This window comes from Eschrichtius robustus, chromosome 13 (genome assembly GCF_028021215.1).
Source record: "Eschrichtius robustus isolate mEscRob2 chromosome 13, mEscRob2.pri, whole genome shotgun sequence".
NCBI lineage: Eukaryota > Metazoa > Chordata > Mammalia > Artiodactyla > Eschrichtiidae > Eschrichtius > Eschrichtius robustus.
Window position 1 is genome coordinate 102039201 of NC_090836.1, and position 22467 is coordinate 102061667.

The 22467-nt window shown below is 54.9% G+C and overlaps 1 long non-coding RNA gene across 1 annotated transcript; it reads left to right on the forward strand.

Moving 5' to 3' along the window:
- Positions 1–995: 995 nt before the first annotated feature.
- LOC137774786 (uncharacterized) lies at positions 996–21741 on the forward strand. The gene is made up of 3 exons (XR_011075941.1): positions 996–1033; positions 19200–19319; positions 21574–21741. It is a non-coding gene; the product is annotated as an uncharacterized lncRNA (long non-coding RNA).
- The last annotated feature ends 726 nt before the right edge of the window (positions 21742–22467 follow it).

Below are 22467 nucleotides of genomic sequence, written 5' to 3' on the forward strand. Positions count from 1 at the left end.
GCCGTGCCACCTTCCACGCAAGGCAGCCTGGGATTGTGTAGCTGCTAGCGCCAGACCCCTCCCCCAAGAGCAGGAGGGGGAGGGACACTTGAGCAGGGGCAGGGCAGGGTCTCACGAAAGGATCCCCCTGGCTGCTGTGTTGACACAGATGGAAAGGGGCAAGGGCAGAAGCCAGGAGATGCGTTAGGAGGCTGCTGCACTGAGCCACGTGAGAGATGCTCGTGGCCTGGACCACTTGGGCCAGTGTGGGTGGACAGAAGTGGTGGCACTGTGACATGTTTTGAAGGAAGAGCTATCGGGGCTCATCCAGGGACCACGCATGGGGTGTGAGGGAATGAGGGGAGCCAAGGATGCCCCGACGGGTTTGGAAGGGGCTGGTGGAGAACCAGATAGGAAGCCCAGGAGAGGAGCCCACGTGGACGTGTGGGGATGTCAGGTGGGCAGTCAGAGGCAGGAGGCTGGAGTCGGGAGACGTTAGTTGGGGATCATCTGGTATAGGCTGTATTGAAAGCAGGAAGCTGGGGAGTAAATGAAAACAGGTGCAGACCCAGTCCCGGGGCGCCGACCTTCAGAAACCAGGGAGACGGGGAGGAGGCAGCGGAGACAGAGCTGCAGCCAGAAGGGGGCGACAGACACCGGGCCTGATAGAAATCCACCCTTAGAACGCCACCTCCTGAGCGGCTCTCCGGGTGGGAATGCGATCCTATCGGAGGACCAGTCATCCTCTTGCCTGGGGCCCCGGAACGTCAGTGACACCTCTAGGGGTATCTGGGTCCCAGCCTGGTCTTTCCCGAGTACATGACCCCCCGCCTCAGGGCTGGAACAATGACTTTGCCCATGCGCAGAAATGCAGGCCTAGACCGCAATGACCCTGGGCCACTCAGGTCCTGTGCTCCAGGGAAACAGCGCTGGCGGGGTAGCGCGCGGGGCGGGGCGAGGGGCGGGGCCTGCACGGGAGCCACGTCCGGGGCGGGGCCAGGTGAGTCGCAGGCCGAGCCGAGCCCAGGGGAGGCACCAGCGGAGCTGCAGTCAGGTGAGGCCCATTGTCCGCGGGAGGGACCCCGCCTGGGCCCAGGTGGGGACGCAGCGCGGGTTCTGGGGCTGGGCCCATTGCTCAGGCGGGCAAGCCGAGGCGGGGAGGGGGGCGGGGCCACATGACGCGGCGCGGAGACGGGCGGGGACCCCGGTGCCCGCGTTCGCCCCCGCGGGTTCCCGGCCCCTCCTACACCTCAACCCCTACCCTACCCCGCCCCGTTTTGCACGAGCGCGCTCCTCTCCCACTCCTCCAGTCCTGCTCCCCCGCACCCTCCCTGCACCCCCGTCCCCTCCTTCCCTGCTCCCTCGCTTCTCCCGCCTTTTCATGTCTTGGATTGGTGCGGCTGGGCCGTCTCAGCCCAAACTTTCACCGTTCCCCCATTTTCCTCCCCAAATTAAGGGTCTCCGATCCGGCCGGGTCCGCACACTGTGCCGACACATCAGTTCCCTCAGCTCCAACTTGGGAGGCGCGGGAAGCATCGCTCCGCTTCACAGATGTGAAAACTGAGGCTGAGAAGTTGCTGCACTGATTCAGACTCAGAGGCTCCGGCTGGGGGTGCGGGCCCGCTCATCACAGGGGATGGACCCCCAAGACTTAATATGCCCAAAACTTAAATCAGCCTCCAAAATCGCCAGTTAGGGGAGAGGCCCTGGATGCTTTCACTTTTCCCAAACCTTGGCCCTGCGCCACTGTCAACAGCACTGGCTTGGGGGTTCCCCAGTGCCTGGCAGGTGGGTGAAGAGTGGAGGCTAAGGCTCCAGGAGAAGGAAGCAGGGTGGGAGGGGAGGAGTTCCTCAGTCCTTGTCGGCGGGGTGGGGACCTGGCCTTGGCTGTCTGGAGGCCACAGACTTTGAGGTTTTGTGACGGAGGCTGTGTGGATTCCAGAGCACGTGGTGCTTATTGATGGTGAAATGCAGTGTTGATATTTGTCCTGGTGAGAACTCAAAATCTAAGACTCAACAGTAAATATCCTTTGGTCGGTCTCTGTTGGCGGTTTTAGGGTCTTGTTTGTGAGTTTCTCCTTTAATGCAGTGACGTTAAACCATTTCTCAAACCAACAGCAGGGCAGGGGCCGAGGGGTGAAGACGGACACAGTGCACTGGCCTGAGCCGGGCTAGTCCTTGTGGACAGCCACCTCCCCAGTCCCCTGCCCACGGAGGACTCAAAGTCTAGCCTCTGTGTGACAGAGAGAAGCCAGGGGCTTGTGGGAGGTCAGGGAGGGCTTCCTGGAGGAAGTGACCATTGAGTTGGAAGATGGGTGAGAGATAGGCAGGGAAGGGTGTGGCACACTGAGGTTACACAGAGGCTGGGGGACTGTAGTTGGCTGGGGATAAGTCACATGTGAGGTGGGGTTAGAAATACCTGTAGAGTACCTGACAGGTGGTCAGGTGGAGCCGGTAGGAATTTACTTGGTTGTCATTGAGTCGCTGAAGTACAACCTCAGTGAGATGTTTTGTTTGTTTGTTTGTTGTATTCATTTGTTTAATTTTTAGATTGCACATATAAGTGAAAAAGTATTTGTCTTTCTCTGACTGACTTTACAAAGCATAATACCTTCCAGGTCCATCTGTATTTTTGCAAATGGCAATATTTGATGCTTTTTTTATGGCTGAGTAATATTCCATTGTGTATATATGCTACATCTTTATCCACTCATCTGCTGATGGGCGCTGCAGCGAGATGTTTTAAGGTCTGGAAACTTGACTAAACATCCCATGGATCTTGGCATCTCCCTAACAAGCCAGTTCCAGCTGAGTCGATTGTGGGCACGCCATGGATGGTGGCTTCCAGCAAAAGCTCAGCCACCCTGGAAGTGCCTGGTGTGCGTACCCATTCCCTGATTTTACCCTCTTTTACTGATGGGGAAACCAAGGCACAGAGGCAGCAGGAGGGGGAGAATGAACCACAGAGGGAGTCAGAGACCTAGTTTTGGAGCAGGTCACTTTCCCTCTTGGGGACTCAGCCTCCTGACCTGTAAAGTGGCCGCCCTTGGCCATCCTTCCCCAAAAGCATCACGGGCACCTTTGCTAATGGCTCTCAGGCCCTAACTGTCCACTTGATTGCCTCATTCCTCACTCACACCAGCCTCATGAGGCAGGGGCTGTTACTGTCCCCTTTTACAGATGAGGAAACTGAGGCAGGGATGTTTAGATGACTTTCTGAGGTCATATGGCCAGTGAATGGAGAGCCAGGCCCACTGTGCTGTGGCTGCAGCATTCACGCCCTCCCCACCGGGCCAGCCGCCTCCCAGGGCCCTGAGGTCTGTCTCCTGGGTGGAGACATTCCAAGCCTGCCAGTGACTGCCCTTCAAATCTATGTGAGAATAGCTCTGGGATATGAAAATGATACTTTCAGTTTCTTTTCAGATAAATTACTTAACTTTTCCCTCAATCCTTTGATTAAAATTGATGTTCAAGGAAGATGTGCCACATGTATCCAGAGGCTTCCCGGGCCGCCCAGGGTACATCTGAGGGTCCCCTTCTGGGCCCGGCACTGAGGGAGGGGGATGACCTCAGAGATGTCCGTGTGGGGCTCAGCTGCAGGGTCCCGTCCCAGCCACCTTCCTGGAGGCTCCCAGAGCTGCTGGCAGCTGGATCTGGCCACTGTCCCGGTTTCTGGGCCCCTGGAAGGCAGGCGACCAGGCCGAGTCGGGTCCTCGTTTTCTCACCTCTCAAATGGGCGTCAAGCAGCAGGGTGTCCTGAAGCTCAGAGGGAATAACACGGGTGCTCAGTGCCGGCAGAGTGTGCGCTGGTTAACAGCTGGCGCTGGAGCCTGACGCCCCGACCCCCCATCCCGGCCATGTGACCGTGAGTTGCTAACCAGAGGAGCTGACCACTCCGTGCCTTGGTTTCCCCACCTGTAAAATATGGGCAGTGTTATCACCTACTCCTAGGGTTCCCGGGAGAAAGAAACAAATGAGTTAATGTGTGCAAAGTGCCTAAAACAGGGCAGGGCACCTTTATAGGTGTTTACACTTAGCAGTACTCATTGTCCCGCCTCCCCCCCGACCCCTGCGCCCAACCAGGAAAGACGTGTGGGGACCGAGCTTGTGTGGAACCTGGTCCTGCCCGGGGCGGGGGCCAGACGGTTCTTTCTTCAGTGACCTTGGACAGAGGAGGGCATAAGAAGTTTGTTTCAGTCAGAGCCTGTGACTGTTCCATCGAAGGAACTGATTTGGCAGGTCAGGAGTCCAGAAGCTTCTGGGGAGCTGCCCCTTCCCTCCCCCCACCTGGTCATAAAACTAAAACAAGCAAAGGAAACCGGTGGCCAGGAGGCTGTCTGCGCTGGGGCGTTTGTCATCCACAGAAAAACGGCCTGTGGTTGGGATGTGGACCAGCAGGGCATGTGTGTGGGGCTTCTGGAAAGCACCTCCTCTCTGGGCCACGATTTCCATCAAGTTTTAGGGGCCTCTGAGGCCCCTGCAGCTGTGAGGGTCTCTGCTCCCACCCATGTCCCTAAAGCTCCCAGGTCTGTGCTGTTATAACACCTTGCAGAGTAGGTAGGAGGGCTGATGGATTTATTTAAGTTTTTCCCGTGATGGAGAATTTCAGATGTTCAAAAGGAAGCAGACATCCTAGCATAAACCGCCACCACGCTGCAGCCAACCTGGCTTGCGCTCAGCCCCACCTGCTCACTGCCCCCCATCCCCGCCTCGGCTCACCTCCCCCCCGCTTACCCCCTGCTCCCCTGTTATTTTAATACTCGTGCTCCATAAATACTGCAGGGTGCCTCCACTTTTATAACATGACAGCAATATTATTATCACACTTAAAACAATGAACCGTAATTCCTTAATATCCAATACCCAGTTAGTATTCAGAATCCCAATTGCCTCAAATATAAACATTTCTTATATTTTTTGTCAGGATCCAAATAAGGTTAATCTGTCTTCTGACCAATGCCTGGCCTCTTTAGGAGTGGTCTGTACGTGGCTTCCACAGCCCTGGTGACCGTTACCATGCATTTGCCTCCAGGGTGCCCGACCTTTCAGCGTGATGTCACACGTGCCCTTTATTTGATCCTCATTGTGGCGCTGGTGGGGCAGGGCTAGTGCCCAATTCACAGATGGGGGAGTGGGGTCTGAGAAGAGTGGACCGGCCTCACTGAGGAGGCACCTTGAGTAGGGGGGGACATGGGCTGGAACCCATTCCTCTGACTCTTCATCTGTGCTGCATGCTCACAGCGCTGGCGCAGGGGCTGGGGGCCAACACTGCAGAGGTACAGAGGGGTCTGTGGATCGGGTACAGAGGGGATCAGAACCAGATCCCTGGCTCTGCAAAGTACAAGTGGCCTGACCTTCCCCGGGGACTTGGGGTGTTTTTCTCTCTGGCTTCATCGGGGGCAAGTCTTTATTTGGCCCGGCTAAACTGTAACCAGATCTTTCTATACAGAAGCATCTGAAGGTGGAGTGTTGGTTTATGGGGGCCCTGTGGATACCACTTCGCTTTCCAAGGAGGCCAGTGAGGAGGTAGATTTGGATTCAGACTGAATTATTGAATTGGACTTGAGCCAATGGTAGTAATAGAAACCATAGGGATCATTTACTCCCTGCAGGAGCTGTGTGTTCCAGCTAGAGGGGACCGCATGTGCAAAGGCCCTGAGGCAGGAACAGCTTGGCATGTTTGAGGAGCAACCCTGAGGCTTTTGTGGCTGGAGCAGAGACAATGAGGGTGGCGTGGAGTGGTATGAGATGAGTTCCTGAGGGCAGCGGGGCCAGGCCACGAGAGTCTTTCAGGTGTTTGTAGGGGTTTGAATTTTATTCCAAGAACTACAGGACACTGTTGGCACTCAGAGGGTGTCATGGGAGGTGTGGAGTAAGTAGTTGGGATATTCGAGTTGAGAGTTGGGGGAGAGGTCTGGGCCTGAGATCTGGGTTTGGGGGTGGAGAGCCTGGGATTTAATATCCCTTAGGGAGGAGAGGAGAGGACCCAGGGTCCCCCCACCCGACAGGTCTGAGTATGGATGATGGAGATTATGGCAGAGCCCCCAGCTGTGTCCTCTTCCGGGACAGAGAAGCCTGGGATGGCAGACAGTGGAGTGAGCAAGGTGGTCAGTGGGAGTGACCTGGGGTGGGGGTGGGGGGGTGTTGGTGAAACAGGCCAGGAAGGCTTTGAATGGTAGGCTCTGCTGTGTACACTTTGCCTGCTCTCTTGTTCAACAGACACCCCAAGTTCCTTTCATGTTCTGGGCTGGATGAGTGCTGGGGCTCAAGCGTGAGTCAGAAATGGCCCCGGCTGTCAGGGAACACACGGTGATGGGTCAAGAAGGACACATGGACACCTGGTGTAGGCTGATGCGGGCTGCCAGAGTTTGGAGGAAACCCCTCTCCCAGCCTGTGGTAGGTGGGGGGGTCTGGGGGCATCCTAACGCTTTTGACTGTAACAGACAGAAAACCCAGCTCTGAACCAGCCCAAAAGTCCAAGCGACCATATCAGCCCATGTAGCTGAAATGGTCTGGGGATGCTATGGAGATCAGGTATGGCTTGATCAAGGCTGAGCAATTTCCTGCCCTTTTTGTGGGCTGCTGGATCTTCGGGGTGGCAGCACATTGGCTCCAGCCATTCCAGGCCTCACCTTTATACACAGCTGTGTGGAGAGAGACTCCTCCAGTGGCCCTCTCAGGACAGCAAGTGATCTTCTTTCCCAGAAGCACCTGGAAAGCTTTTCCTGATACCTCACAGGCCTGAATGAACCTATATCTGTGGCCAGGAAAGTTGCCGTGTGCTGATTGGCTCAACTTGGCTTCCTCAGCAAACTTTTGAGAGGGGAGATAGGCTTCCTCTTAGGTAATCAGGCAGGCTGGGAGGGGGGGGTGGGTCAGCTCTTTGCAGCTGGAGGGCTGTGCAGGTGAGGGGTGCACACCTGAGCGAGCACCTGGGTACCGTGGGCAGGGCCACAGGGATGCAGGGGAGGGGAACGGCCCCAAGTCTCGAGGTTGGTGTCTACAAGAACCACAGGTCTCTCTGCAGACCCCCCTTGTCTTTTCAGAGTGCCCACCGTCCCTGGGACTTGTGGGCAGGCCTCTGACAAAGTCCTGTAGCAGGTCACAGCTCATTTGGACCTTGCTGCTGCCACCTTTGGGTGTCACGCCCAGGTTCCAGTGGCTTCTGGCCCCACTACCTGCACAAATGATCTACACCTGCCTTCTCGCCAGTGTCGGGGACCCAATGGTGTTTGTGATCAAGAGTGGGTAGTGGGGTCTGTATAAATAAATTTGTGACATAGCTGAGACAAAAGGGTGAAAATTACTCTTCATGGGGTGCAACCCGGAGACTCTGGAATCCCAACTCAGGTGGCCCCCTTCTCAGCCCCTGCCCCTTATGCCTTGACTTTGCCCCCCCTGCCCAGGTGGGACCCTGTGCCAGCCCCCTTCTCTCTGGGTCTCCGTGACCTCCCTGTAAATATAGTGTTAGGCCTGGATGGCCCTGAGCCCACCTATCTTCCCCACAGAGCCCTTTATCAGACGCCCCATCCTGAGCCTAAAGCCGAGAGCCAGGTCCTACAAATGCGGCCGAGGGCTCTTGCTCTGTGCGGCCCGCACATCGTCCGCACCACTCAACTTAAATTTGGTGCTAATTTGCCCGAGGTAAGTAGGTGATAATTTGTAGCTACAGCATTAAGATAATTGCTGTGAGGGTCTATTTGTGTAATGTGCAAATATATTTTCATAGCAACAACCCATTTTGCTATGAATTATACATAGAACTGTCGGGGGATTTGAAGCCTCTTTTGCGCGCCGGCCGTGTTGCGCCTGCCGCGGTCCATGGCTCTAGCCAGCGCGGCCTCACGGTGCTGGTGGCTCCTCGGTGCCCACGTCCCCCATCCTCGGGCCACGGAACCTGGCTCAGAGGGAAAGGGCTTGGCAGCGAGGGGTTCAGGAAGGAGTTGAGGCGTGTGTGGACTCAGGTGGAGGGCAAGGCAGGTCAGGGGTGATGGAGCTGCTGCTCTGAAGCCCACTGCCGAGGAAAAACGGTCCATTTGTAATGTCTGGTTTATTCTCATTTTATTTCGGCATTTATATGCCGTATATGCATACGGCCCGTATGGGCCCGTATATGCCGGGCCTGGTGCTCAGGGATCCCGTTTCATCAAGTCCAGGCCCCACCTCGGGGGTGGGGGGTGGTGAAGGAGCCCGCTAGTCATGCTAACTAAAGGATCACAGAACCAGCTATCCACTCGTACCTGGTGGAGAGGTGCAAATGATGGGTACCAGAGGGGTGAATGATGGGTACCAGAGCTGCGAATGATGGGTACCAGAGCGGTGAATGATGGGTACCAGAGCTGCGAATGATGGGTACCAGAGTGGTGAATGATGGGTACCAGGGCGGTGAATGATGGGTACCAGAGCTGCGAATGATGGGTACCAGAGCTGCGAATGATGTGTACCAGAGCTGAGAATGATGGGTACCAGAAGTGCAAATGATGGGTACCAGAGGTGTGAATGATGGGTCCAGGTGCTGGGAGCGTGGGGAGAAGGGGCCTGACACACTCTGGTTGGAAAGGGAGGTCAAAAGGATGAACAGGAGTTGCCCTGAAAGTGGGAACTACTGTATAATATGAATATATATTTCATCCTTGTCCCCAGTTCTTGACACAGAGCTACTAAAACGTGGCAATTTCCTGCATGATAAGAGTGAATTTTATTCATAATGAGCCCTTTTTGACCTTACCTGAGGCCATACTAATGAGGTGACTCAAGGTGGGGCCCCTAGATAGCATCAGGATGGGGGCTGGTCGGCCAGAGGACCCACCCTCCTGATGAGAGGGTTAGAACCGTCAGCCCCTGCTTCAGTCTCCAGGGAGCGGGGAGGGGCTGGAGATTGAGTTTAATCAATGGCAGTGGTCTAATCAATTATGCCGGTGTAATGAAACTTGGGTGAAAACTCTGGAACCAGGAGACTTCCGGATTGGTGAACACGTCCCTGTGCTGGGGGGTGGCACACCCAGCCAGGGCCTGGGAGCTCCGTGCACAGCCTTGCCCCCATACCTTGCTCCGTGCATCTCTTCTGTTTGGCGGTTCCTGAGTTGTAGACTTTAAAATAAACTGGTAATCGTAAGTAAAGCATTTTCTTGAGCTCTGTGAGTCATTCTAGCAAATTACTGAACCAGAGGGGGGGTCATGGGAGCCCCCAGATTTGTAGCCAAGTCAATCAACCATGGCTGGTGCCAGATGGTGGGATGTGCCCATGGTTACTTTCCTCCTTGCATTAAAAAAATATATTTCTGACATTTCCTACCATAATTTGGAGTCATTTTGGCTCTTGGCTGGAGTCAAGAGACCTGGTTTCAAGATCCAGCGCCATGGGCTTGCTGTGTGGCTTTGGGCAAGCCCCTTCCCCTCTCTGGGCCTCAGTTTTCCTGCTGCACAATGACAGTTGACAGCACAAGATGTTCACTGTGATCCTTCTTGGTGCCAGTGTTTTGTGATTCTGACAGTTCGTGGGAAGGAGGAATCTGAGTCTGTAAGAGGCCTGTATCAGTCACGTTCTCCAGAGAAGCAGAAACAAAAAATAGGAGGCATTTATACAGAGAGATTTCTTTTAAGGCATCGGTTCGTGCAGTTGTGGGGACCAGCGAGTCTGAAATCTGCAGGGCAGGGCAGCAGGCTGGAAGCTTAGGCAGGAACTCTGTGTTGTAGTGTTGAGGCAGAATTCTTTCTCGAAAAACCCCGGTGTTTGCTCTTAGGCCTTCAACTGATTAGACGAAGCCCACCCACACCATCGAGGGTAATCTGCTTTATTCAAAGTTAATTGATTGTAAATGTTAATCATATCCACACACACCTTCACAGCAACATCTAGACTGGTGTTTGATCAAAGAACTGGGCAGCGTAGCCCAGCCAAGCTGACACATAAAGTCAACCATCACAAGGCCGGTGGGACCAGCCCGACCAGGTGCAGGAGCCCTCCGCTCCGTGGGGGCCTCCCAGCCAGTAAGAGCCCCTTGGGGCTCCTGGGCCTGGAGAGGACAGACCAGCTGTGTGGTGCCTGGTGGGAGCAGGACACTGGCCTCCCGAGGATCGCCTGGGCAGCACGGGGGTGGCTTCCTTTCCTTGCCCTGGCCGTGTGCCCGTCCTGCACGGGGTGGGGTCCTGCTGGCCATACGCAGCAGGGGGCCAGGGGAGGCCACCAGGCTCTGATCCAAGCCCAGGGGAGCAACCCACGGCGGACGGGAGAAGAGCTTTATTTTACTCTCGACTATGGGCCTGTGGGGTTGGGGGCTCACAGGGCTCCCCTGACAGTTACCCCCCAGCTAGCCCTTCGTCGCCACAACAAAGCACAGATTATGTATGACACGCTCAGGCCCAAGCACACAAGCTTCAGAACAAATAGTGCTGCCCGTGCTGTTTGGGCTAGGCGATCGGGGAAAGGCTCTGAGCTTGCAGAGGAAAAAAAAGGAGTGCAAAGCATTCTGGTTACAGCAGAGTCTGGAGGAAAAGCAAAGCCTTCTTGGCTTCAGAGGCTCTGGGGCCTCAGGCTGTGCTGCTGGGCTCAGTGCAGCTGGAGTACCTCCCCCATCCCCCGGGGGCTGAGGAGGAGGCCTGGGGCCCCTCGGGGGTTCACCCCGGTGGTCAGTGCCTCCTGAGAGGCTTTGAAGCGAGAATGTTCCAGACGTGTTCCCGCCCCTGGGCGGGCGGGTCCCCCAGGAGGTGCCCCTGCCTTTTCAATCAGGGGCCGCTGGTGCCCTCAGAAGGTTGCTTTCAAGCTGTTTGTTAACAGGCTGGTGACAGGCTTATTCCAGGCTGGCGCACCCAAGGGGGAGATGCAGGGCTGGGGGCTGGGGGCTGAGGGGAGGGGCCGAGGGTGGAGTGGGGCCAGGGTGGCCTCCCCCCGTCTTCAGACTTCGGGACCCCCTCTCACCTGTCGTGGGGTGTCAGTGGAATGACAGGGCGGCCGCGAGTTCCCCACAGGACCGGGTGCCCTCCGAGGGTGGCAACAGCCCCCGGGCCCCTGTGCCTGGCAGCCAGGCTCGTTGGTGACCGGGGACAGATGACCGACGTGCGCCAGGTCTGCAGCTCACAGGCTCCCGGCCAGTGTTCTCAGACCGACTGCCCGGGTGGGTCCAGAGTCACTGCAGCTAGAGGGTGGATCCCTGCCAGGCCTGGGTACAGGCTCCCGGGCCTGGGGTCACCTCCGCCACCCTCCCAGGTCCCCAGCTTGGGGAAGGCAGCATTTGGAAGGTGGACCTGTGTCCCCGACGTGGAGAAGGTGGGCGGCGGGCCGGGGTGGGGCAGCACGGGGCCTCCCCTGCCTGGTGCTCCGTGCCCGGCATCCTGCCAGGAGCAAACCAGATCCTGTGTGTGCACCGGCCCCGCCCAGCCCAACCTGCCCCCGCCCCCGGCCCTTGGGAGCTGTGGCCTCTGAAGAACACCGGGGATGCAGGCCCCGGGCCGGGGTGGGCGTGGGGGGGTCTACGGGCAGGGATGGTGGCAGATCCAGTCTCCGGCGTGAAGTGTGGGCAGTTGGGGGGCTGATCTGGAATCGTCGTCTGCTGGACTAGGAAGGGGTGTCACAGCGAGGGGCTTGCTGGACGTGACGGCCCAGAACTGCAGGCACGGGGGAGCCAGGATGTGTGCGTGTCGGGGGGCGGTGTAGAAGGTTGTGCCAGTGACCCCTGAGACCTCGCCTGCCTGTTCCTGGGGTCTCTGCCCCCCTTTCCCTTCCCTGCCCCTGTCCTGCACGCCCCCTTGTACCCTGCCCAGGGTCTCCCACCAGCAGCCAGCAGGGCTCTTTCTCTACCTCAGCCCAGAGAGGGCACAAGCCTGGGCAAGGCCACACAGCCGTCTGTGGCAGCAGAGTCCCCCTGAGGGAGCAGGTGACCCGGGCTGGGAAGAGTGCTTGGGGGGTGCGGAGCACAGCAGGGGGTGGAGGGAGGAGGCTGATTGAACCTGGACACGAGCCAGGCAACGGTCACTGGCGACATGGCCCCTGGACAGCGGAGAGCCATCAGAAGGGAAACACCAAAACCCCAGGCTTACCTGTGCCAAGAGAAGCCGTAGAGGCAGAAGTCCTAGGGGGCGTCCTGGGGCTGACTCGCCGTGTGACCTTGAGCCACCGTAGGCCCCTCACTGGCCTTGGTTTTGTTCTCTGATAAATGGGGTGATAGAGCCACGCCAGGGCTGCTCCCTCCTTCCCTCCATCTGTCTCCAACTGTTTTTAAGAAAATTGTTCAGGGGCTTCCCTGGTGGCACAGTGGTTAAGAATCCGCGTGCCAATGCAGGGGACACGAGTTCGCGCCCTGGTCCGGGAAGATCCCACATGCCGTGGAGTAACGAAGCCTGTGCGCCACAACTACTGAGCCTGCGCTCTAGAGCCCGCGAGCCACAACTACTGAGACCGTGAGCCACAGCTACTGAAGCGCACGCGCCTAGAGCCCGTGCTCCACGACTAGAGAAGCCACCGCAATGAGAAGCCCTCGCACCGCAACGAAGAGTAGCCCCTGCTGGCCGCAACCAGAGGAAGCCCGCACGCAGCAACAAAGACCCAACACAGCCAAAAAATAAAAATAAAAAATAAATAAATTTATTAAAAAAAAAAGAAAATTGTTCAGAGTACAGAAACATGTAAGAAAACACATTTTTTACCATGATTTGGAAATTGGTACCATTCGTTATGGGTTTCCTCTGTCTCTGTCTTTCTCTCTCTCTTAGCTGAACTCCTGGAAGGTGAGTGGCAGACCTCCTGCCATTCCCTGCTGACTATTTTAGCACCTGAGTGTAAAGACATTCTCTTGTATAACCCAATACCATTCTCACATCTAAGAAAATTAACTGTAATTCCTTTAATGTCATCAACCATTCAGGCCACATTCAAATTGTGCCAGTTGCCCCAGGAATGTTTTCACTGCTCTATTTATTTATTTACTTACTTACTTACTTATTTACTTACTTATTTGCTGCGTTGGGTCTTTGTTGCTCGCGTGGACTTTCTCTAGTTGTGTCGAGCGGGGGCTACTCTCCCCTACGGTGTGCGGGCTTCTCATTGTGGTGGCTTCTCTTATTGCGGAGCACAGGCTCTAGGCACACGGGCTTCAGTAGTTGTGGCTCATGGGCTCTAGAGCACACACTCAGTAGTTGTGGCGCACGGGCTTAGTTGCTCCGCGGCATGTGGGATCTTCCCAGACCAGGGCTCGAACCCGTGTCCCCTGCATTGGCAGGCGGATTCTTCACCACTGAGCCACCAAGGAAGTCCCTTCACTGCTCCTTTATAAACCATCAAGTGCTGTGTTGGGTCCTTATGTCTCTCTGTCTCCTTTCAATCTAGAACAGTGCACCCACCCCCATTTCGCCCCCTCCCCTGCTTTTTTTTTTTTTTTTTTTTTTTAAAATAACATCAACTTTTAAAGAGACCAGGCCAGTAAATTGCCTTGTAGAATGGCTCTCATTCCAGGTTTGTCTGATTTTTTTTTTTTTTTTGGCCACACTGCGTTGCTTGTAGGATCTTAGTTCCCCGACCTGGTCCACAACAGTGAAAACACAAAATCCTAACCACTAGGCCACCAGGAAACTCCCCTATGTTTGTCTGTGATTTGTTTTCCCCCATCATGGTGTCATTTCTTGTGTTCTTTGGTCCCCTGGGGTGCTTCCTCTGGCACAATAAAGCTAGAGGCTTAATTAGATTCAGGTGAGGTCTTTTGGGCACGAATATCGCAGCGCATCTGGAGGTGACGAGGTCAGGCTGTCCCGCCATTGTGGTGCTGAGCTTGCCTGACTGCGGTGGTGGCCACCAGAGTCTATGGGGAGCACGTCACCTGTGCCTGGACACAGCCGTGTTGTCCACACCCCTTTCCTGCCCCCAAATCTCCCTCCTCTTTGCAGCAAGAGACACCAAATCCCATCCCAGATGGTGCTGCCCATGCTGCTGGTGGCCTGGGCGTTGGGCTGAATATTCCGGGGTCTGGGGTGCTCTGGGCTGATGGGTGGGGTGGTGGGTGAGCAGACAGAGCTGATTACAAAACGTACGTGGGCGTGCAGTCTGGTTATGACTTTGTCAAATGTGGGTGCACGTGGGCAAAACTGGAGGAGAGTGTGCAGAAATAAAAGTTGCACACAGGGTGGTGGGAGACTCCCTGCTACCCCAGAAACTTAAGTCCTTTCATGTTGTTGTCATACCGTTTTGCTATTTAGAAATGAACTGTGGAGTAGGGGGAGATCGGGGGGGATTTAATCAGGCAACATGGAGTGGACCAGTTTCATTGAAAGATTGTGTTATCTGCTGGCCACGGAGAAGAAGCTTGGATCAGGGGAGAGTGGCGTCCTCGGGGGCCCTGCTGGGTTAGCATTGGTGTCGCCACTTCTAACTGCCTCTCCTGGAGGGGAGAGGTCGGGACTGAGTGCAGGGCAGGGCTGATGTACATTGGTGCCTGTCATAGCTCTGTTCTAAGCCAGATCTCCCCCAAAGAGTTTTCAGAAATGAAGTTCATTTTCTTGTGCCACAATCAAAAAGAAAAACAGTGTGGGCTTGATTGTTTCATTCTCTTAAAGTAGAGAATACTGAGGAAGATTTCATCGTGTTTCAATACCACTGATCTTTCAAAGAAAAAAAATCAGTACTCGTTTTGTTACAAGTGACAGGTCATCTATAACCCAAACTGGCTTAAGCAGAAAAGAGCATTTATTGGATCTTTGCACTCAGGTACAGCTGGATCCAGGTGCACAGTGTTTTAGGGACATATTCTGCATCCCTTGCGTTGTCTTCTGCCATGGGCTTCATTTTCCTCCAGTTCCATGTGGTGACCTTGGGTAACTCCAGGCTCACATCCTCTCCAGTTTGGGTCCAGTAGAAGAAATTTTAAAAGTATCTCTCCTGGGCTTCCCTGGTGACACAGTGGTTAAGAATCCACCTGCCAATGCAGGGGACACGGGTTCGAGCCCTGGTCCGGGAAGATCCCACATGCTGCGGAGCAACTAAGCCCGTGCACCACACCTACTAAACCCATGCGCCACAACTACTGAAGCCGCGTGCCTAGAGCCCGTGCTCCACAACAAGAGAAGCCACCGCAATGAGAAACCCACGCACCCCAATGAAGAGTAGCCCCCACTTCCCACAAGTAGAGAAAGCCTGCGTGCAGCAACGAAGACCCAACACAGCCAAAAACAAATAAATAAAATAAGTAAATTTATTTTTAAAAAAAGTATCTCAGTAGCTTTTATAGACATCTTAGAAGTCACTCTGACTGAACCGGCTGGGTCATGTGATCACTCCTGAGCCAGTCCCCATGGCTCAGGGAATTTGGTGCTGTGATTGGCCGGGCAAAAGTCCTGCATTCCACATGCACGCACACGCATGCACGTGCATGCGTGTGCATGCATGTGTGTGTACGTGTGTGGGCATGCATGTGTGCATGTATGTGTGCGCCTGTGGGCCTGCATGTGGACATGTGTGTGTGCGTGTATGTGTGTGCGTGTACGCATGTGGGCATGCATGTGTGCATGTATGTGTGTACGCCTGTGGGCATGTGTGTGTGTACGTGTGTGGGCATGCATGTGTGTGCATGTATTGTGTACGTGTGTGGGCATGCATGTGTGCATGTATGTGGGCATGCCTGTGGGCATGCATATGTGTGCGTGTATGTGTGTGCATGAACGCATGTGGGCATGCATGTGTGTGCATGTATTGTGTATGTGTGTGGGCATGCATGTGTGCATGTATGTGCGCCTGTGGGCAGGCAGGTGTGTGCGTGTATGTGCGTGCGTGTACACGTGTGGGCATGCATGTGTGTGCATGTATGTGTGTGCCTGTACGCGTGTGGGTGTGCATGTTTGTGCGTGTGTGGGCATGCATGCGTGTGTGCACGTGTGTGAGAGAGACAGTGGGTGAGTTACTGGCAGAAGGGGAGGGGATGCTGGTGGCCACGAGGACAGCAGTCCACTCTCTCTGACCATGAGCTCCCTTCCTGTGGGGCTGCAGGCCTGGAATCTGGTCGTAGCCTGTGTCTATGGCATCGTCCCATTGGGCACAGCGTGGGCTGCATGGGCCGGGGGCACTGTGCCTCTGACGCCCGTTGGTGTCTCCTGACACCGGCCTCCCTCTGTGTGTGGCCTCAGCCAGCTCCTGGCCTCTGTCAGTCTCCACGTGTGTCCGGTCGATGTCCACTCCCTTCCGTGATCATCTGGGCCCCTCTGGTGCCCGAGCACTTTTGAGGGCACAGATCTGATCCCCCTGTGTCGGGGTCCCGGCTCCGCCCAGGATGTGGCTGTCAGGTGAGTGGCTGAGGCCCGCAAGCCCCCTCCCCCCGCCCCCGCACCTTCTACGCAGCGCCTCTTCTCCCCCATCCCCTCCTCGAAGCCCTTCGACTCCACTGCTGTCCTTTCCGGGCAGCCCTCCCCCACCGCCTGGCCAAATCAGAGCTCCCAGATGCCCTGAGCTTTCCCAGCATGAGCACACGGGCCAGCACCCCAATGCGGAGACAGAGCGTGGCCGGCACCGGTGCCCCTCCCCCTCTGCCCCCCACCAGCGTGCGCACCTCCCCAGCCTCCGTCACCGTGGGCTCACTTGGCCTGGCTTTGCACGTGTAGAAATGGAATCATACTGTGTATCTTCTTTCGAGTCTTTTTGCTCAATGACATCATGGGACGCGCAGCCCCTTTGCACGGCGGCTGAGCGTTGCACCGACGCGCCCTGCACGGCCTCTAGCTCCCTTCACTGTCTGTGGATACTTGGGTCGTTTCCAGTTTGGGGCTGTCTCAGTGCTGCGGCTCAGAACATTCCAGCCCATGTCCTTTGGTGCACAGATGTACACATTCTGCTGGGTGTGTGTCCAAGAGTGGAATTGTGGAGTCTGGGGCATACAGATTTTGGTTTTTTTCATTTTAAATTAGATTGCACTGTTTAAACATTGGCAGCTGTCACGGACAAGCACAGACTCTGACTTCTCCCCCAAAGTGGGCAGGTGCGGCCTTGATGGGCCAGCTCTGAGTGGACACCCTGGAAAGGGGACTTAACCTCTCCTTCCCTGGGCCCCCCTGACTCTTTGCTCTTTTATTTTATTTTATTTATTTTCATATTTATTTATTTATTTTATTTGGTTGCACAGGGTCTTAGTTGCAGCAGGCGGGCTCCTTAGTTGCGGCTCACTGTTTCCTTAGTTGTGGCACGCGAACGCCTAGATGCGGCATGCATGTGGGATCTAGTTCCCTGAGCAGGGATCGAACCGGGCCCCCTGCATTGGGAGTGTGGAGTCTTATCCACTGTGCCACCGGGTAAGTCCCTCTCTGCTCTTGTATATCTGTGGCCAGTGTCCTGGGTAAGAGCTTTGGAGTCCTACAGCCCTGCCCTCAGTGGGCTGTGTATCCGCCAAGTGACCCCCTGACCTCTGCCTCAGTTCTCCCATCTGTGAAATGGACTTAGAAAATGGCACTTAGCTAATGGGGTTTTTTTTTTTAAGAAGGTTTAAAACTTTTCTATATTCATAAAACATTCTTATTTTAGTTCAAATGACAATCTTATATTAAGAGCAATACAGGCTTTTGCAAAAATGAAAAAAGGACAAACATGGAAAAATAAATGGATTTATAAACCCTAATCATAGAACTCATAGAAACCAGCCTTTCAAAAACACTGTTCTACGTTTCTTTTCACTATTAAAAAACTGGACCAAACTATACGTGCTGTTTTCACCCTGCATTATTAAGTTTTAAAAACACCTTTACTGAGATATGATTCATATAACATATAATTCACCAAAGTATACAGTTCAGTGGTTTTTAGTGTAGTCACAGATATAAGCAACCATCACCCCAGTCAATTTTAGGACATTTTCTTCACCTCCGAAAGAACCCATGCAGGGAATTCCCTGGCTGGCCAGTGGTTAGGACTCTGTGCTTTCACTGCTGAGGGCACGGGTTTGACCCCTGGTGGGGGAACTAAGATCCCACAAGCCATGCAATGCAGCCAGAAAAAAAAAAAAAAGAACCCATGCTACTTTGCTCTCACCTCCCTAATCCCCCCCCTTCCCCCTCCACCCCCTGGCAGTCAATAATCTGCTTTCTGTCTCTATGGATTTGCCTCTTCTGGACGTTAGAAATGGAATCATGTTATCTTTTGTGGCTGGCTTCTTTCACTTAGCATGACATTTCCAAGGTTCATCCGTGCTGTAGCACGTGTCAGTACTTTATTCCTTTCTATGGACAAATAATATTCCGTTGTTTGGGTACTTACAGGGTTTTGTGAAGATTGGCACAGGTTTTGAAGCAGCATCCCAGGCCCAGGATAACCAGGTGGTAACTCTTAGCTATAGTTGGGATTAGTAGCTCTGTGGGCATGAGCAGCTCTAAGTGATCTTTGCTGGCCTCAGGTACCCGCTCCGTAAAGTGGGTACAGGAGTCAGTGTGTGTATCTCTGAGGGGGTGGTGAAGCAGGAACGATGCTGTCCTCCAAGTGCGTTGGCCCTGGAAGTGCTGTTCTCACTCCACATGTCCCCCCCATCCCACTGCCCTTCGTGCCCTGCTCCCCTGGGACGTGGGGCCGTTGGGGAGGGGGAGCCCCGTCTAGGTGCATCCATCGGGGGGGCAGAGCCTGCGGAGGAGGGGATCACATATAGGGGCCCAAATGTGGGGTGGATGCCACCTTCCAGGGGTCTGGCTCCCGGGACCTCGAATTGTTCATTGAGAGGCGATTCTCCCACGTGGGGGGTGGGGCGGGGGAGGGGGCAGGGCCGGGCAGGCTGAGCGCCAAACGCCAAGGTGATCTGAGATCTGGGTGACTCAGTCGTGGCTGCCTTTTTTCTTGTCAAGAAGGGAAATTAGGGGCTTCCCTGGTGGCGCAGTGGTTGGGAGTCTGCCTGCCAGTGCGGGGGACACGGGTTCAAGCCCTGGTCCGGGAGGATCCCACATGCCGCGGAGCAAATGGGCCCGTGAGCCACAGTTACTGAGCCTGCGCGTCTGGAGCCTGTGCTCCGCAACAGGAGAGGCTGCAATAGTGGGAGGCCCGCGCACCGCGATGAAGAGTGGCCCCCGCTTGGCGCAACTGGAGAAAGCCCTCGCACAGAAACGAAGACCCAACACAGCCATAAATAAATAAATAAATAAATAAATAAAATTTAAAAAAAAAAAAAGAAGGGAAATTAAACAGCCCACGGGCCACGTGAAGGGCATTCCTCCATTCCTCAAGCCCGGTGCACTTGTGTTAAATGCCCCCCGGGTTCCGTGTGCTTCTCCCTCAGGGCGTTGGAAGGACCCCATGCCCGGATCCTCAGGAGGTGGCATCCCAACGATGTCTCCGAGCCGCCCTGGCCCCCAGCAGAGCATGTGCGGGCTGGAGTTGGAGGAGCTGGACGGAACAGGTAAAGTACGTTCTCTTCCAGCCCCATCCCGGGAGAAGGAGGTTGTTGGTGCCCATTTATTTTTACAGGTAATATATTTATGTGGCTCAAAAAATCTAACCCTGTAAGAAGAGGTGGATGAGCCCCAGTGGACACAGGTCAGCCGAGCCCCAGAGCACGGCCTGGCCTTGCCGGGCTCTAGCCTGGTCCACACACACTCCCCTCTGCCTCTGCGCGAGGCTATTCCTGGCATTTGCTCACACCCTCCAGCTCTCTGTTAACCCTCCCGGTGGCCTCCTGGCCTCTCTGCACAAAACCCAGCTCCTCACCGTGGCTTCGAGGCCCCGTGGTCCGGCTCACCCTGGCCGCTCACCCCTGCTCTCCCTCTGGCCACAGTGACCTGTTACGCTCACCCCGCTGGGGACCCTCTCCTCTTTCTGGGACACTCAGTCCATGCCCCGCCGGTTGTTTTATGCCCGTCCATCGTCAGCTCCTCGGGGAAGCCTGCTCTCCCCCCACCCTGGGGCACAGCGCCTGGTCCGATCCCTCATCTCGGTGGGCTGCACGGGACGGGGATGGGGCCAGCCCGCTGCCCTCTGCCACCTGCCCTCCACTCAGCTGCCCAGGGACCCTAGTGGGGATGGAGCATATGCCCCTCGCTGACTCCAAGCCCCCAGCGGCTCCGGCTCCTCAGGATGACAGGTCCCTGCTCAGCTTCTCTCTGTTTCCCCTCGGGGACTCCCTGCAGCCACCTCATGGCCTTTGCACGTGATTCCCTCCACCTGGATTCCCCTTCCAGCAGCTTCCAGCCTGGCTCCCTGCTTCCCCTCCTTCCCGCCTCTGCTCAGACCTGACACACTCGGCCCCCACTGCGGCCCCCCTCACGCAGCTTGATCTTTCATCAGCATTTGTCCCTGACGCCTGACATTTCTCTCTTGTCTGTTTCCCAACCCCACCAGAAGGCCCTTGAGGACAAAGTGCATGTGTCCCCTTGGGCTGCTGTAACAACGTCCCACCGAGTTAGTGGGGTAAATCAACACTGTCTGAAATGCGTTTCGCTGGGCTGGTCTGCACTCCCTCGAGGGCTCCGGGGGATCATCTCCCCATCTCAGATCCTTACCTTAATCACACCTGCAAAGTCTCTTTTGCCATCTAAGGTCACATGGTCTCAGGTTCTGGGGATCAGGACGTGGACATCATTGGGTGGCCTTGATTCTGCCCACCACAGGGACTCTGTGTTTCATGCTGTGTCCCTACTGTCTAAAACTGTCCCCTGCACGTGGGGATATTCAGTACATATTGCTAGATGACTGGATGGCTGAGGTGTGCCCTGCAGCCTCCCACGCTGGTCCCGCTCTGGGACCTGTCACACTGTAGATAAACAAGGGCCTTTCCCCGTCCAGCCCTCCCCCGGACCTTCACGGGCTCAGGGGACACCAAGGAGTGGGGGTGGCCCTGGGACCAGTGGGTGAGAGGCCACAGGAGGCAGGCTGCAGACCACGTGAGGCAGCCTCACTTGGGCCTGTCCCCCCAGCTACAGATGGGCCACCCTGGGGTCGTGGGTGGGTCTCTCTGGCATGGGGTGTGGGTCTGAATCAGGAGGTCTCAGACCTGGCTCTGCATCAGGATCATCTTCAGAATTTGTTAGGAAAAGTCAGTGCTTCCTCCCAAACCCCTCACCCCACCCCGTCATGCCCTCTGGTGATACTAGCTCAGCTGTTCTGACTCTCGACGCCAGTCTGCTGTGTCCGTCTCCTGGGGCGGCTGGAACACAGCACCGCTAACTTGGAGCCTTAAGACAATAGAAGTGTATTCTCTCTCAGCTCTGGAGGCTAAAAGTCCAAAATCAACGTGTCAGCAGGGCCGTGCTCCCTCTGGAGGCTGCAGGGGAGGATCCTTCCTGCCTCTTCCAGCTCCCGGAGCTCCAGGTGCTCCTGGGCTTGTGGCCGGGTCACTCCAGTCTCTGACCCCATCTTCGAGTGGCTTTCTCCCTGGGTGTCTGTGTCCTCTCCTCTTCTTATAAGGACGTGTCCTTGGATTTAGGGCCCACCCTAATCCAGTGTGACCTCATCTTAACTCATTTCATCTCTAAAGACACTATTTCCAAATGAGGTCACATTGTGGGTTTCCAGGTAGATGTGAATTTTGGAGTCATACTATTCATCCCAGTACATCTGGGGGCCGAAGTCTACCCTCACCTGAAATTTGAAGCTTCTGTTTGTTTTCCAACTGAAAACATGTTTTCTTTCTTTCTTTTTTTGGCCGCTCCACGCAGCATGCGGGATCTTAGTTCCCCAACCAGGGATCAAACCTGTGCCCCCTGCATTGAGAGAGCGGAGTCTTAACCACTGGACCACCAGGGAAGTCCCTGAAAACATTTCTGAAGGAACCTGGATTTGTTTTGTATGAACGAACCTCCTGTACTAAAATTAAACTTTGGAAGACAGCCCTTTTCTTTTTCTTTTTTCTTTTTTTTTTTCTTTTTCTCTTATTTTGCTTAAGCTAAACATATTTATTTATTTATTTATTTTTTAACATCTTTATTGGGTATAATTGCTTTACAATGGTGTGTTAGTTTCTGCTGCATAACAAAGTGAATCAGCTATATGTATACATATATCCCCATATCCCCTCCCTCTTGCGTCTCCCTCCCACCCTCCCTATCCCACCCCTGTAGGTGGTCACAAAGCACCGAGCTGATCTCCCTGTGCTATGCGGCTACTTCCCACTAGCTATCTATTTTACATTTGGTAGTGTATATATGTCCATGCCACTCTCTCACTTTGTCCCAGCTTACCCTTCCCCCTCCCCGTGTCCTCAAGTCCATTCTCTACGTCTGCGTCTTTATTCCTGTCCTGCCCCTAGGTTCTTCAGAACCTTATTTTTTTTTTTTTAGATTCCATATATATGTGTTAGCATACGATATTTGTTTTTCCCTTTCTGACTTACTTCACTCTGTATGACAGACTCTAGGTCTATCCACCTCACTACAAATAACTCAATTTCGTTTCTTTTTATGGCTGAGTAATATTCCATTGCATATATGTGCCACGTCTTCTTTATCCATTCATCTGTCGATGGACACTTAGGTTGCTTCCATGTCCTGGACAGCCCTTTTCTTACTGCCTCATAGCACAGTGACCCCGCTTTCTTCCCTTGACCCCAGCCA